This window comes from Theropithecus gelada, chromosome 1 (genome assembly GCF_003255815.1).
Source record: "Theropithecus gelada isolate Dixy chromosome 1, Tgel_1.0, whole genome shotgun sequence".
In the NCBI taxonomy this organism is placed as follows: domain Eukaryota; kingdom Metazoa; phylum Chordata; class Mammalia; order Primates; family Cercopithecidae; genus Theropithecus; species Theropithecus gelada.
Genome location: NC_037668.1, coordinates 221,494,664 through 221,511,602, shown reverse-complemented (window position 1 = coordinate 221,511,602; position 16,939 = coordinate 221,494,664).

The following is a 16,939-nucleotide window of genomic DNA, read 5'->3' as shown; positions in this document are numbered from 1 at the left end:
ATTAACTTCAGAAGTTGTATCTATGTTGAAAGCCTACCTCTTAAGGTACTTGTGATGGTTAATACTGAGCGTCAACTTGATTGGATTGAAGGACACAAAGTACTGATCCTGGGTGTGTCTGTGAGGGTGTTGCCAAAAGAGATCAACATTTGAGTCAGTGGGCTGGGAAAGGCAGACCCACCCTTAATCTGGTGGGCACAATCTAATCACCTGCCAGGGAATATAAAGCAGGCAGAAAAACGTGAAAAGGAGAGATTGGCCTAGACCCCCAGCCTACATCTTTCTCCTGTGCTGGATGCTTCCTGCCATTGAACGTCAGACTGAGGCAACAGTGATGGGCTCCCCTGAGGCAGGTGCAGGCAAGATAATGTTGGTTCTCCTCAGGAGCCACCCCCAATGCTTCTGTTTATTTCCAGACCTGTGACTACACTAAAGTCGCAGTGGTCCCCTAGAGGTGAAGTTGAGAGTGTGATCCATGAGGAGGTGTGCCACACTCAGAAAGAACTGTTTGAGTTCTAATTTATATAAACAGAAATTTGAAGAACAGGCATGGGAATGGATATTAAGGGTATAGGATAATGGTGGAAGGAACATAAAGTTGGATCAGGCCGAATTTATTGATTTGCGCCCACTAAGTAGGGACTCTGTTTTTAATGTTGCAGATCAGAGAGCTAAAAAAGGTTCCAATAGTTTGTTTGTTTAGCTGAAATGTGGGTCAAAAGATGGACCACTGGGAGCTGGAAATGCCTGACCTCCCTTGGTTTAATGTAGAGGAACAGATCCAAAGGCTTAGGGAGATGGGGATGGCAGGGTAGATTAGTCACTTTAGACCTACTCATCCCAGCTGGGAGGGCCCAAAAGATATACATTTGACCAATGCCTTGCGAATTAGATTTGTGAGGACAGCACCTGCATCTTTGAGTAACTCTGTAACTGCTCTTCTCTTTATGTCAGATCTAACTGTGGGAACTGCAGTCACTCAACTACAAAATTTAAATACAATGAAAATAATTGGATCTCAAGGAGTCAGGGGCCAAGCAGCAGCACTCAACTGTAAAACGCAAAGTGGGTGTAGTTACCTTGAAGGGGAGGCTGGGTCCCCTTGAGGAGGGACCCCACTACATTACCGACAATTTACGCAGTGAATCTTTCTCCCATCCTTCCCCAAGGAGACCTCTGGCCTTTTAGCAGGGTAACTGTACACTGGGGAAAGGGAAATGATCACACATTGTGGGGACTACTGGACACTGGCTCTGAGCTGACATTGATTCCAGGGGATCCAAAATATCACTGTGGTCCTCCAGTTAAAGTAGGGGCTTAGGGAGGTCAAGTAATTAATGGAATTTTAGCTCAGTCTGACTTACAGTGGGTCCAGTGGGTCCCCAGACTCATCCTGTGGTCATTTCCCTAGTGCCAGAATGCATAATTGGCAGAGACATACTTAGCAGCTGTCAGAACCCTCACATTGGCTTCCTGACTGGTAGGGTGAGGGCTATTATGGTGAAAAAGGCCAAACGAAAGCAATTAGAGCTGCCTCTACCTAGAAAAATAGTAATTCAAAAACAATATTGCATCCCTTGAGAGACTGTAGAGATTAGTGCCGCTATCAAGAACCTGAAAGATGCAGGAGTGGTGATTCCCACCACATCCCCATTCAACCCTCCCATTTGGATCCTGAAGAATGACAATGGATTATTGTAAGTTTAACCAAGTGGTGACTCCAATTGCAGCTGCTGTACCAGATGTAATTTTATTGCTTGAGCAAATTAACACATCTCCTGGTGCCTGGTGTGCAGCCATTGACTTGGCAAATGCGTTTTTCTCCCTTCCTGTCTATAAGGCCCACCAGAAGAAATTTACCTTCAGCTGGCAAGGCCAGCAATATACCTTTACTGTCCTACCTCAGGGGTGTATCAACTCTCCAGCTTTGTGTCATAATCTTATCCAGAGAGACCTTGATCGCTTTTCACTTCCATAAGATATCACACTGGTCAGTTACACTGATAACATTACGCTGATTGAATCCAAAGAGCAAGAAGTAGCAAACGCATTGGACTTATTGGTGAGACATTTGCATGCCAAAGGATGGGATGGAAATAAATCTGACTAAAATTCAGGGATCTTCTACCTCAGTAAAATTTCTAGGGGTCTAGTGGTGTGGGGCCTACTGAGACATTCCTTCTAAGGTGAAGGATAAGTTGCTGCATTTGGCCCTTCCTACAACCAAGAAAGGGGCACAATGCCTAGTGAGCCTATTTGGACTTTGGAGGCAACACATTCTTCATTTGGGTGGTTACTGTGGCCCATTTATCAAGTGTCCTGAAAGGCTGCCAGTTTTGAGTGGCATCCAGAACAGGAGAAGCTCTGCAACAGGTCCAGGCTGCTGTGCCAGCTGCTCTGCCACGTGGGCCATATGACCCAGCAGATCCAATGGTGCTTGAGGTGTCCATGGCAGACAGGGATGCTGTTTGGAGCCTTTGGCCAGGCCCCCATAGGTGAATCACAGTGGAGGCCTCTAGGATTTTGGGGCAAGATCCTGCCATCTTCTGCAGATAACTACTCTCCTTTTGAGAGACAGCTCTTGGCCTGTTACTGGGTTTTGGTGGAAACTGAAGATTTGACTATGGGTCATCAAGTCAACATGTGACCTGAACTGCCTATCATGAACTGGGTGCTTTCTGACCCATCCAGCCATAAAGTGGGTTGTGCACAGCAGCATTCCATCATCAAATGGAAGTAGTATATACATGATCAGGCTCCAGCAGATCCTGAAGGCACAAGTAAGTTACATGAGGAAATGGCTCAAATGCCCATAGTCTCCACTCCTGTCACCTGCCTTCTCTCCCCTAAGCCTGCACCAATGGCCTCATGGGGAGTTCCCTATGATCAGTTGACAGAGGAAGAGAAGACTAGGTCCTGGTTTACAGACGGTTCTGCACAATATGCAGGGACAACCAGAAAGGGGACAGCTGCAGCACTACAGCTCCTTTGTAGGACATCCCTGAAGGACAGTGGTGAAAGGAAATCTTCCCAGTGGGCAGAAATTTGAGCAGTGTACCTGGTTGTGCACCTTGCATGGACGGAGAAATGGCCAGATGTGTGATTATGTACTGATTCATGGGCTGTAGCCAATGGTGGCTGGATGATCAGGGACTTGGAAGAAGCATGATTGGAAAATTGGTGACAAAGAAATTTGGGGAGGAGGTATATCGGTGGACCACTCTGAGTGGACAAAAACTGTGAAGATATTTGTACCCCATGTAAGTTCTCAGCAATGGTTAACTTCAGCAGAGGAAGATTTTAATAATAAAGTGGACAGGATGACCCATTCTGTGGATGCCACTCAGCCTCTTTCCCCAGCCACCTCTGTCATCGCCCAATTGGCCCATGAACAAAGTGGCCATGGTGGCAGGGATGGAGGTTACACATGGGCTCAGCAACATGGACTTCCACTCACCAAGGCTGACCTTATTACGGCCATTGCAGAGTGCCCAACTTGCCAGCAGCAGAGACCATCACTGAGACCTCAATATGGCACCATTCCTCAGAGTGATCAGCCAGCTACTTGGTGGCAGATTGATTATACTGGACCTCTTCCATCTTGGAAAGGGCAGAGGTTTATGCTCACTAGAATAGACACTTACTCTGGATATGAGTTTGTCTCTCCTTCGTGCAAGGCTTCTGCCAAGACTACCATCCGTGAACCCATGGAATGTCTTATCCACTGTTATGGTATTCCACACAGCGTTGCCTCTGACCAAGGCACTCACTTTATGGCTGAAGAAGTGTAGCAGTGGCTCATGCTCATGGAATTCACTTGTCTTACCATGTTCCCCATCATCCTGAAGCAGCTGGATTCATAGAACTGTGGAATGGCCTTTTGAAGTCACAATTACAATGCCAACTAGGTGACAGTACTTTGCAGGGCCGGGGCAAAGTTCTCCAGAAGGCCGTGTATGCTTTGAATCAGTGTTCAATATATGGTACTGTTTCTCCCATAGCCAGGATTCATGGGTCCAGGATTCAATCGGTGGAAGTGGAAGTGGCACCACTCACCATCACCCCTAGTGATCCACTAGCAAAATTTTTGCTTCCTGTTCCCACAATGTTACATTCTGCTGGTCTGGAGGTCTTAGTTCCAGAGGGAGGAATGCTGCCACCAGGAGACACAACAATGATCCCATTAAACTGGAAGTTAAGATTGCCACTGGGACACTTCGGGCTCCTCCTATCTTTAAGTCAACAGGCTAAGAAGGAAGTTACTGTGTTGGCTGGGGTGACTGTCCCAGAGTATCAAGATTAAATCAGTCTACTACTCCACAACAGAGGTGAAGAAGAGTATGCATGAAATACAGGAGATCCATGAGGGCGTCTCTTAGTATTACCATGCCCTGTGATTAATGTCAATGGAAAACTACAACAGCCCATTCCAGGCAGGACTACAAATGGCCCAGACCCACCAGGAATGAAAGTTTGGGTCACTCCACCGGGAAAATAACCATGACGTGCTGAGGTGCTTGCTGAGGACAAACGGAATACAGAATGGATAGTAGAAGAAGGTAGTCATCAGTACCAACTGTGACCACACGACCAGCTGCAGAAATGGGGACCATAATTGTCATGAGTATTTCCTCCTCCTTTTGTTAAAAACATGTTCGTGCATGTATACACTTGTATTAATATCTGTATTTTATTTCTTTTTTCCTTTATCATGTGACATAAAATTTATTGACTTCATATCAGCATTTAAATATTGTTAACTTTGTGTAATAGTATTTGGGTTGGGGGTCGGTGTGTTTCCAGCTGTATGAAGGATAGTCATATTATGTTAGGGATAATTATGACCTTATTATTGTCTTTACTTGAAGATTAGGTACGATTTCAGGAGATGTGTATGGGTTCAGGTTGACAAAGGGTGGACTTGTGATGGTTAACACTGAGTGACAACGTGACTGGACTGAAGGACACAAAGTACTGATCCTGGGTGTGTCTGTGAGGGTGCTGCCAAAAGAGATGAACATTTGAGTCAGTGGCTGGGAAAAGCAGATCCCCCTTAATCTGGTGGGTACAATCTAATCAGCTGCCAGGGAATATGAAGCAGGCAGACAAACGTGAAAAGGAAAGATCTAGCCTCCCAGCCTACATCTTTCTCCTGGGCTGGATGCTTCCTGCCCTCCAACATAGGACTCCAAGTTCTTCAGTTTTGGGACTCGGACTGGCTCTCTGTGCTCTTCAGCTTGCAGACACCCGATTGTGGGGACTTTGTGATCGTGTAAGTCAATACTTAGTAAACTCCATATACATATATATATATATGTTAATATATATCCTATTAGTTCTGTCTCTCTAGAAAACCCTGACTAATACAGGGCCCATAAAAAACACTGCATACCTGATTGGTTCCCTTCATTTATTCATTCTGAGGATAAGTTTCATGTCCATGGAATTCCTAAGCATATTTTTGGAAATTTCTAAAAGTCATAATTTCTAACAAAAGTCAGATTGCTACCCTCTGAGGATGAATAGCCTTCCTGCTTCCATAAGTTAGGCCTCAATTTCCAAAATCCCCAAAAGCAGCGCCTACTATCTATCTCAGCGAGAGTTATCTTCAACACCTCTCTACTTCTGCTACTCACCTCAGTACTGAAAAGAAGAATGTAGAGTTCAGCTTTTAAAGTGAACAAATCAGTTTGATATGGAATTGTATCTAAAACTTAATGTTCAGTGAAGGAGTATCAAAATGAACAGAATGCTTTCACTGACTCAGGTCTTTTCTTTCCATACTGATTGAAAAACACACCCCACTTAAGAATAATTTGCATAATTAATTTGCAAGCAAATATACTTGACTACTAGAATTCTGATTCACTTTTCTTTCTTCTTTCTTTAACCTATAACTTACGATGATACATTTGTAGATAAAATACATTATTATTCAGAATCATCTTCCAGTAATAAATTACTGGCAGTGGAAAACAATAGATGCCCCATCAGGGAAAATACAAGTTTGAAAAAAATAGGTTTAACCATAATAAATTGCCTTTGTACAACAAATACAGCAGTGAAGGAATATAATAATCAATCTAAACATTACGTCTATGCACACATAATTTTTTGTACAATGGTGAGGGTAAAATTAAATTATATTTAGTCATTATATTTGAAACAGCAATTCCATTACTATCTACCAAAAAGAAAATAAATCATTATAATATATAAAGACACATGCACACATAAGTTCATTGCAACACTATTCACAATAGCAATGACCAGGAATCAACCTAAATGTCCATCACAAATAGACCAGATAAAGAAAATGTGGTACATACGCACCATGGAATACTATGCAGCTGTGAAAAAGAATGAGATCATGTCCTTTGCAGAAACATGGATGGAGCTGGAGACCATTATCCTTAGCAAACTAACCTAGGAACAGAAACCAAATTCCACATGTTCTCACTTATAAGTGGGAGCTAAATGGTGAGAACACATGGACACATAGAGGGGAACAACACACACTGGGGCGTGTCGGGGTGGATGGTGGGAGGAGGAAGAGAATCCAGAAAAATAACTAATGGCTACTAGGCTTAATACCTGAGTGATGAAATAATCTGTGCAACAAACTCCCATGACACAAGTTTACCTACATAATAAACCTGAACATGTACCCCTGAATTTAAAATAAAACTTAAATAAACAAACACATTTATTAAAAGTAGTTCAGGATTTGCTAGCAGTTATCCCATATTTTACCCCACCCATTATATTATATATGATCAAAAACTATTGTTATTACTATTGTTAGTAATAATTTTTACTATAGTTACTAATAATTTTATTACTAACAATAGTCCTTGGTTTTGTTATTTTATTCTGTCTTCTTTTTCCCCCTTTAGTGTGTATCTGATATTCATTTCAAGTATGCTTGAGTTCATTTGTTTTCATTCTCTTTCAGTTTTAGGACTTCCATGCTTCTCATTGTTAGAGATTTTATTTCATGTTTTGAATATGAAGAATATTAACATGCTTCACAAGTCAGAAATGCACAAGAAGATACGTGCCAAGAAGGGATATTCCCTCCCCTATACCTTTTACTTCTTCCCACTCTTCACCTGTTGTAGTTAATATACTAATTTTTTTTTTTACTTTAATTTCTGTGTTTTCATTTGTAGGCGAGCAGATATGCTTTCTCTATTTTCCTTTTCTTTCTATAGAAGAAATTGTACTCTATATTTTTATAGTAGTTTGCTTTTTTCACTTACTAATATTTCTTGGAAATGCTATATACAGATCTACCTCATTCTTTTCTTACATTTGCATAATGCTTCCATTGTGTAGATGTACAAAAGCTTATTCAATCAATTTTCTATGCCTGAATATTGAAGTTATTTTACAATATTTAGTAATTATATGATGAATAATTTTCTACATCTTTTTTGTACTGTCAGAGATATATTTTCTAGTTATCAGCAAATTATTGGGTCGATGCTTAGCTAGTTTTGTTAGATATAACCCAAATTTCCCAAACGGGGTTGCACCATTTGTATTCTCACGAATAATATGTGAGAATGCCAGTTTCCCCACATTCCCATCAACAGAATGCCCTGTCAAGGTTTTGCATTTTTGCCAGTTTCGTGAGAAGTGGTATCTTAAGGTTGTTTTAATTTGCATTTATCTTATTATTGTGAAGTTCACCATTAAAAATATATCTAAGAACTATTTTCATATCTCTATATGAATTGCTCTAACATCCTTTGCCCATTTTCCATAGCTTAAAAATCTTTAGTAAATTTTTAATATTTTTATATATTAAGGATGTTAGCCTTTCACCTACAATGTATGTCACAAATATTTTTTCTCCGTTACTTTTCTTTTAACTGCTCATGGTGTTTTCCCCCAGTATTTTACTTCAATTTTATGTAGTCACACAGATTACTCTATATTTCTATTGCACACAGATTTTCAGTCTTGGTTAGGAGGCCATTCCCTACTCTGAGATTACAGAAAAAAAAATCCATTCTTTCCTAGTATTTGTAATTGCCTCATTTCCAGTTTTACATTTAGATGTCTGAACCATTTTTTTCCTTGTGGGTAACATAAGGAATGAATTTAATTTTGACTCTGGCAAATAACTATACAGTTGTTCTAACTCCATATATTTAAAAGACTATCTTTGCCCTAGTAATTTACAATAGTGATTTTATAATATGTTAAATTTCTATATGTAGTAGGACCTATTTCTAGGTTTGTCTTCTATCTCCCTCCCCTCGCTTCCTGGTCCCTTTCCCTCTTCTCTCCTTTCATACAGGCTCCAACGCCTCATTATTCTATTATAGTCTCAGCAGTAATTTTAAAATTTAATACAGCAAGTCCTGTCTCATAACTCTTTCTGCTCAGTATTTTTCTAGTTAATCTTATGTATTTACTTTTTCATGATTTAGGATCATGTGTCTAGCTTGACCAAAAAGCTTGTAATTTTCACTGCTTTTGTATTAAAGGTATAAAAATAACTTTAGAACTGACCATTTTGTGAGACTTTCTAACTTAGAACATAGATTACATTTCAATTTATGCAAGTATACTTTTCCATTAAAATTTGTTATTAGGATCTTTGTAGTTTCACATGTAGTTTTAAGAAATAATACTAAGAGGTTCTTGGTACAGTTTACTCGTTTCTCACAATGGTAACATTTTGCAAAACTTTAGTACAATATCACAGCTATTGACATTGATAAAATCCACAATCTTATTCCAATTTCCCCAGTTTTACTTTCACTTATTTGTGTGTGTGAATGTACTTCTGTATAATTTTATCACATGTGAAGGTTTATCCACCACTGTAGCTAAGATAAACAGTTCCATCACCACAGGATCTCTTATGTTGTCCTTTTATAACAACCACTTCCTTTCCACTGCTTATCCTTTATGGCTGGCAACCACCATATTGTTTCCTTTCCTAACATTTTATTATTTCAACAATGTTTTATAAATGGATCATACAACTTGTAATATTATAGTATTAGCTTTTGTTACTCAGTATAGTTTCTTTGAGATTATCGAAATTGTTATGTATATCAATAGTTTGCTTCTTTTTATTTCAGAGTAGCATACGATGCTATGAATGGGTCACAGTTCATTTAACCCTTCACCTATTGAAGGACTTCTGCGATGCTTTCACTGTTTGAAAATTATGAAGAAAGCTTCTATCTATGAGCTTTCATGTATGTTTGTAATATATATGTGTGTGTATACATTTATGACATATACACATACATATTGCATACATGTATACACATATACATGACATATATGTATATACATAAATATTACATACATGTATATACATATATGACATATGCCTATATAGCACATACATATACATGTATGTTGCATATATGTATATATACATATATGTAACTTCATTCATGTGGGATTAACACCCAAGAGTAGAATTTTTGGATTGTATAATAATTGCATGTTGAGTTTTATAAGAACCTGATGAACTGTTTCCCAGAGGCCCTGTACCATTTTACATTCCCACTAGCAATGCATAAGCAATCCAGTTTTTCTGTATCTTGATTTTTTAAAAAATAGTGATTCTGATAGCCCATGACAGTTTAAATTTACATTTATTTAATGGCTAGTCATTTTGAACATATTTTCATGTGTTTATTTGCCATGTGTATATCCTCTCTAGTGAAATATCTATCCATGTCTTATGCTCCTTTTATAACTGGATGTTTATCTTTTTTTTTTTTTGTAGATTCTTTGGGAACTTCTACATAGACAAAATGTCTGCAACTAGAGATTGTTTTCTTTCTTCCTTTCCAATCTCTACACCTTTTATTATTTTTCCTTTTCTTATTATAGAAGTTAGAACTTCCAGTACCTTTTTATTGAGTAAGAAAGATGAAAATGGACATTCTTAACTTGTTCCCTATTATTCGGAAGAGCATTTAGTCTTTACTAAGTCTGATGTTACCTGTAGATCTTTTTTGTAGATGGTCTTCAGCAAGTTAAGATAATTTCTGTCTCTTTGACTTGCTGAAAATTTTAAATAAAATGATTACAAATAGGAGCTGAATTTTGACAAATGCTTTTGCCGCATCTTTTCCCTGTTAACATAGTTGATTCTATTAATTTTCAAATATTGAACTAAGCTTGCATACCTGGAGTAAATGTCCTTCGTTGTGTTATATGATACTGTTTATACATTGTTAGATTTGTTTTGATATTTTGTTAAAGATTTTCTATCTAGGCTCATAAGAGTCACTGGTCTTAAGAAATAGTGTAGTTTTTTTTGTGTGTACTGTTTTTATATTTTCTTTGTTGTATTAATTGAGGTCAGGAGTTCAACACCAGCCTGGCCAATATGGTGAAACCCTGTATCTACTAAAAATACAAAAATTAGCCAGGCAGGATTGCAGGCGCCTGTAATCCCAGTTACTCAGGAGGCTGAGATGGGAGAATCGCTTGAACCCAGGAGGTGGAGCCGAGATCGCGCCATTGCCCTCCAGCCTGGGCGACTGAGTAAAACTCTGCCCCCAAAAAAACAAAACAAAACAAAAATTAACCTCATAAGATATTGTATAAAATCCACATTAATATTTTCTTTAAAAGTTTGGTCAATTCTTTTTTTTTTTTTTTTTTTTTTTTTAAATTTATTTATTATTATTATACTGTAAGTTGTAGGGTACATGTGCATAACGTGCAGGTTTGTTACATATGTATACTTGTGCCTTGTTGGTGTGCTGCACCCATCAACTCGTCATTTACATCAGGTATAACTCCCAATGCAATCCCTCCCCCCGCCCCCCTCTTTAGTGAACCATTTTGGACTGAAAATGTCTCTGTCAGAGGCTTTAATTTATAAATTAAATTTCCTTAGTGGCTATGGGAATATTCATATTACCTCTTTCATCTTCGTTGAGTTTGGGTAGTTTACAATTTTTGAGAAATTTGTCTATTCTTTTTTCTAAGTTGTTGAATTTATGAGCATAAAGTTGACTGTATCATCTTTTCAACAGCTGAAGGATCAGAAGTGACAGGCCCAATTGGCATGGGAGGGGAGTATCAGGTTTCTCCAGAAATTGTGCCTATTTTGGGATAATCATATTTGCCGGTGGTCCTTGGCTACTTTGGGGTCTCCTATGGCAGGGGTCCCCAATCCCCTGGCCACAGACCACTATGGTTCCTGATCTTGCCTCCTATCAGATCAGGGATGGCATGAGATTCTCATAGGAGTGTGAGCCCTACTGTGAACTGTGCATGCGAGGGACCTAGATTGTGCACTCCTATGAGAATCTAATGCCTGATAATCTGTCACGCGGAGCCTGCCACACCGGTGGGCTTCCGCGCAGCAGGAGCCTCCCCTAGGGGTGCTGCCCCCTGCTCCGCGGCGCCCTGTCCCATCAACCGCCCAAGGCCTGAGGAGTAGGGGCGTGTGGCTGGGATCCACTAGGCGAAGCCAGCTGGGCTCCTGAGTGGGGTGGGGACTTGGAGAACTTTTATGTCTAGCTCAAGGTTTGTAAAGGCACCAATCAGTGCTCTTTGTCTAGTTAATCTAGTGGGGACTTGGAGAACTTTTCTGTCTAGCACCGTGTTTAGCTCAAGGATTGTAAAGACACCAATCAGCACTCTGTGTCTAGCTAAAGGTTTGTAAATACAGGGATCAGCACCCTGTCAAAATGGACCAGTCAGCAGGATGTGGGTGGGGTCAGATAAGGGAATAAAAGCGACTGCCCCAGCCAGCAGTGGCAACCCCCCTCTGGTCCCCTTACACTATGTGGAAGCTTTGTTTTTTCGCTCTTTGCAATAAATCTTGCTGCTACTCACTCTTTTTCTTTGGGTCCACGCTGCCTTTCGGAGCTGTAACACTCACCGTGAAGGTCTGCAGCTTCACTCCTGAAGCCAGAGAGACCAAGAACCCACCAGGTGGGAGGAACAACTCCGGAGGGGAGGAACAAACAACTCCAGACGGGCCACCTCCATGAGCTGTAACACTCACCGTGAAGGTCTGCAGCTTCACTCCTGAGGCCAACGACACTGCAAATCCACCAGAAGGAAGGAACAACCCCAGATGCACCACCTTTAAGAACAGTAACACTCACCGCGAGGGTCCCTGGCTTCATTCTTGAAGTCAGCGAGACCAAGAACCCACCAATCCAGACACACTACCATGCTGAATTCTTTTATTGTTGATATTCATTTTATCATTGATTATGGTTTTTCATGTATAATATCATGTATTTTTCTAACAGGGTACACACAGGGAAGCCCGCCACCCAAAAGGAAGAATTCCTGGTATAAGGAGTCATGGGCTTTTCATGGCTCCTGTGCTCTGTATTTATTCTAGTTGTCATTTGCAGCATGTTCACGGCCCTCAAATAGAGAGTGAGCAATTCCTATGTGTATATCCTCCCATGGGAGAGAACCATAGTCAATGAATTCTTGATCTGTAGGCCACATTTGTATGGAGAGAGGAGGTGCCCTAGCAGGATGCCCGGGGACTGGATGGAAGGGGGCTGATGAGAAGTGACCCAGCTGATTGACTACACAGGTAAACCCAGTTCCAGAATGAAGACTCTTCGTAAGAATCTTGAATGAAGGCTAGAAGGGCTGTCTATCAAGGATCCAAGAACAGGCAAGGCCTGCTCCCACACCTCTCCCTTGTCCTCCACCTTCCCTCACGTCTTGGTTGATTTGATAACCAGGTTATAAGAGAGATAGAGTTGCAGCCTGCAGAATGGACTTTGAATGAATGTCTCCTGCTTGGTAGCACACCATTTCTCTCCCAGAGTATGAAAGAAGCCAGGAAGACCAGGTGTTAAGCAACTCTGGAGGTCGGAAAGCCTATGTATGGCCTGCGGTCTGCCTGCTCTGCTGTCACTGTTGGGGTGTCTAAGTTCATTTATCCTTGTCCTCTCTTTTGAAGTCCTTTCTTCTGAGACTGCTTTTAGGTTAATTATGGGATACAGGGTTCTGTGAGAGGCTCCTTTCCTCTCTCCAGTCCCATCTTCCACTAAAAATTAGGAGATCTTTGGTTTTCCAGAGAAGCTCTGAGGATGGGTAAAGCCAGACTGCCAAAAGGAGCCCTTGCATTTGGTGCTGTGCTGTGGTTTACAGCTTCTTTTTAGGTTCATGATGGGTGGTCTTTCCCTATCAGAATAAAGAACATATTGGGTTCCCTGATGTACATGGGGCCCTTGTTACCAACTTCCTCTCTTGACTCTTTTGAGGTACCTCCTTCTTCTAACCAAGACATTCTCATTGATCTCCCTTTTCAGCAGCCCTCAAAACAGCAAATCCTGGCATTGTGGGATTTCTACATTCTCAACTCTCCTTTCTTACTCATCTGCCTTGTACTGAATCCAGGATCCTTGATTGAGGATCAAAAATATACCACGTCCATGCAGTTGAGGATAATAGCAAACTGCTCTGAGATTGAGTCTCATTGGATGGAGGATACTACTTGGCAAATAAAAATACCCACCATTCAGCTAGCCCAGAGTTATTCAGCCTTAATTAATCTTTCCCAGAACCTTAGGAGTTATTACTACAAATTGGGCCAATTTCGTTTAAATCAATTCATCAAAATCTATTCACGATTAATTTACCGAATGACCAAATTTACAGCAAACTAATTGTTCAAAAGGCGAATTTACTAATTCATTTATTTATTTTAAAAGCTTCAGCTACAGAAACAGTTGACTGAAAATCAACTTCATGAGGTCAAATCAAGAAAAGTTAATTTGCCAAATGACAAGTCCGCCAACATTTCAACTTAAAAAAAACTGTATTGTCATCATATATCCTTAAGGTTTATAGAAAATTATACTGCATGAGATGTATTTAACAGTTTTTGATGGTTTATTGAAATATGCTACTTCAGTTTTAGGGCTTATGTTATTTTTGGTTTTAGTTTATTCTGCTATTTTGTATGTTTTATATTAGCTTTAGTTGCACTGTAGCAATTCTGCCTAGACATGGGCATGTGAGTTGAATGTCAGTTTTGTACTTGCCCAGACATAGGCATGTGAGTTGAATGTGAATTTTGTACTTTGCCCAGACTTCAGATACTACAGTCTTTTCAAAAATAAATATTTTCATGTAAAGATGTTCAGTTGAGTCAGTTAACAAGTTTTTGTGTGTGATAACAAAAGCAGTGGACTTTTTGAAGTTTTGTTTTAAAATGAAAACTTGCCTCATCAATGATGTTTGAGACACCCAATTATAATAAGCAGAATAATGAGCTCTCAAAGATGTCCATGTTCTAATCCCTAGAACATGTAGACACATTAGGTTACATGGGGAAAGAAAATTAAGGTTTCAGATGGAATTAACTTTGCTTATCAGCTGATCTAAAAATAGGGAGATTATTCTGGAAGATTCAGGTGGGTTTGATGTAATCACAACATTCCTTAAAAGTAGAAGAGGGTCAGGAGATCGAGACCATCCTGGCCTACACGGTGAAACCCTGTCTCTACTAAAAAAAAATACAAAAAACTAGCCGGGTGAGGTGGCGGCGCCTGTAGTCCCAGCTACTCGGGAGGCTGAGGCAGGAGAATGGCGGGAACCCGGGAGGCGGAGCTTGCAGTGAGCTGAGATCCGGCCACTGCACTCCAGCCTGGGCGACAGAGCGAGACTCCATCTCAAAAAAAAAAAAAAAAAAGTAGAAGAGGGAGGCACATGTAAGAGAAAGAGAAAGAGAAAGATGGCAGGGTAGGAAGGAGTTGGTACAACGATCCTAGCTCTCAGATGAAGGAAGCTGATAATAGCCAAGGAAAATGAATGGCCTCTAGAAACAAAAAAAGGCAAGAAAATCAATTCTACCCTACAGCCTCCAGAAGGAAATATAATTCTGCTGACGGCTTAAATTTAACCCATGGAAACCAATCTTGGACTTCTAAATTATACAAATGTATGTTAATAAATTTGTTTCATTGTTATTTAAAGCCACTGAATTAATTGTAATCTTAATATAGTATTGAATTTAGTTTGTCATATATATCCCAAATATTCTTTTCCAATATTTTTATATTTTTATATTGTATTTCTTTACAATAATGTCAATAATAAATTTGAATTTTTTTGTTAGTCATGTTTTATTATATTTGCTTTTGTGTTCAGACAAGAATGTAAATCCTTAGATTGAAGTGATAATTCTTAAAAATTCTGATAGCTTCTGTAGTTTTATTTATTTTACTATTTGAAATCATATTTGTTTTGTAATTAATTTTGGTTTAGAGAATGTGGTTTTGAGCTAGAGTTTTTGTGTTCCCAAGGACTAGTTACTCCACAATTTCTTTCTAGATAATTTACTTCTTTACAGATTTTAAATGCAAAAATTATTAAATACCAAAACATCATGTATGCTAGAGTCTATTTCCGAGCTTAGGTTTTTGTTTTATTTCATTTTATTTTTTTCCCTCACTAGTAACAACATTTTTATAACTGCACATTTAAACTGTATTTTAATACTGTCATATAGTGCAACAAATCTGCTCTCTATAAATGAATATCATCAAGATTTTTCCTCATTGTTTTAATATGCTCTTTCTATTTTTAATTTTTGCAGTATTTTTATCAAAGGATAATAACTGTAACTGTACATATTTATAGCGTTCATATGCATACATGCATTTATAAGGTTCATTGATACATGCATACAATGTGTGATTATCAAATCAGGGTAATTAGACTATCCATCACCTCAAACATTGATCATTTCCCTATGTTGGAAACATTTAAATCTTCACTTCTAGCTATTTTGAAATATACAATTAATTTTTGCTAACTATAGTCACCATACTGTGCTACAAACAGTAGAAGGTATTCTATCTAACTGTATTTTTGTACCCAGTAAGTAACTTCTCTTCACCCTCTCCTCCCTTTCCCACCTTCTGGTAAAATATTAATATTATTAGATCTGCAAATATTAGTACATATAAAGGAATAGATAAACTGCCATATAATAAGAGCAGGGGACTTCTCTATTCCCTTTTAACAATGGACACATTATCTACCAAGAAAATCAATAAGAAAACATTGGACATGAACTACAATTTAGATTGAATGGCCATAACACGCTTATACAGAATGTATGTTACGTATTCAATAGCAGCAGAATACACATTCTTCTCAAGCACATATGAAACCCTTTACAGGACATATCATATGTTTAGCCACAACATAAGCCTTAACATTTTAAAAGACTGCAATAATATCAAGCATTTTTCATGAGTACATAATGTAAAACTAGAAATCAAGAAGAGAATAAATATCAGAAAATTCACAAATATATGAAAATTCAACAAGTTTTGAAACAAGCAGTGGTTCAAAAAGAAAATAAAAAGGATATTGAAAATATCTTGAGACAAACAAAATGAACATACAAGATACCAAAATGTATGTGATTTTAAAATGTAGTAATAAGACAAACGTTTATAGCAAAAAAAATGCCTATATCAAAAAAGAAAGAGGATCTCAAATAAAAAAAGACATAAAATTACACTTCAGAGAACTGGAAAAAATAACAAATTAGGCCTAGAGTTAGCAAAAAAAAAGAGAGCGAGAGAGAGGAAAAAATAAGATTCAGAGCAGATTTAAATAAAATAGAGACAAGAAAATGGAAAAGAGCAACAAAATTAAGAGTTATTATTTGTAAAAGACAAATGGACAAACTTAGCCTCATGAAAGAGAAGACTCAAATAAAATAGAAATAAAAATGAGACATAGAAATAGAAATGAGACATTACTACTGATACCACGGAAATACAGAGGACATAAGAGACACTTACAAACAAGAAAACGCCAACAAATTGGATAAGCTAGGAGAAATGAAGAAATTCCTAGATATGTACAATCTACCAGAAGTAAACTGCACTCTGGGCCAAATAGACCTAGCAGACATTTACAGAACAACAGCTGCAGAATACAC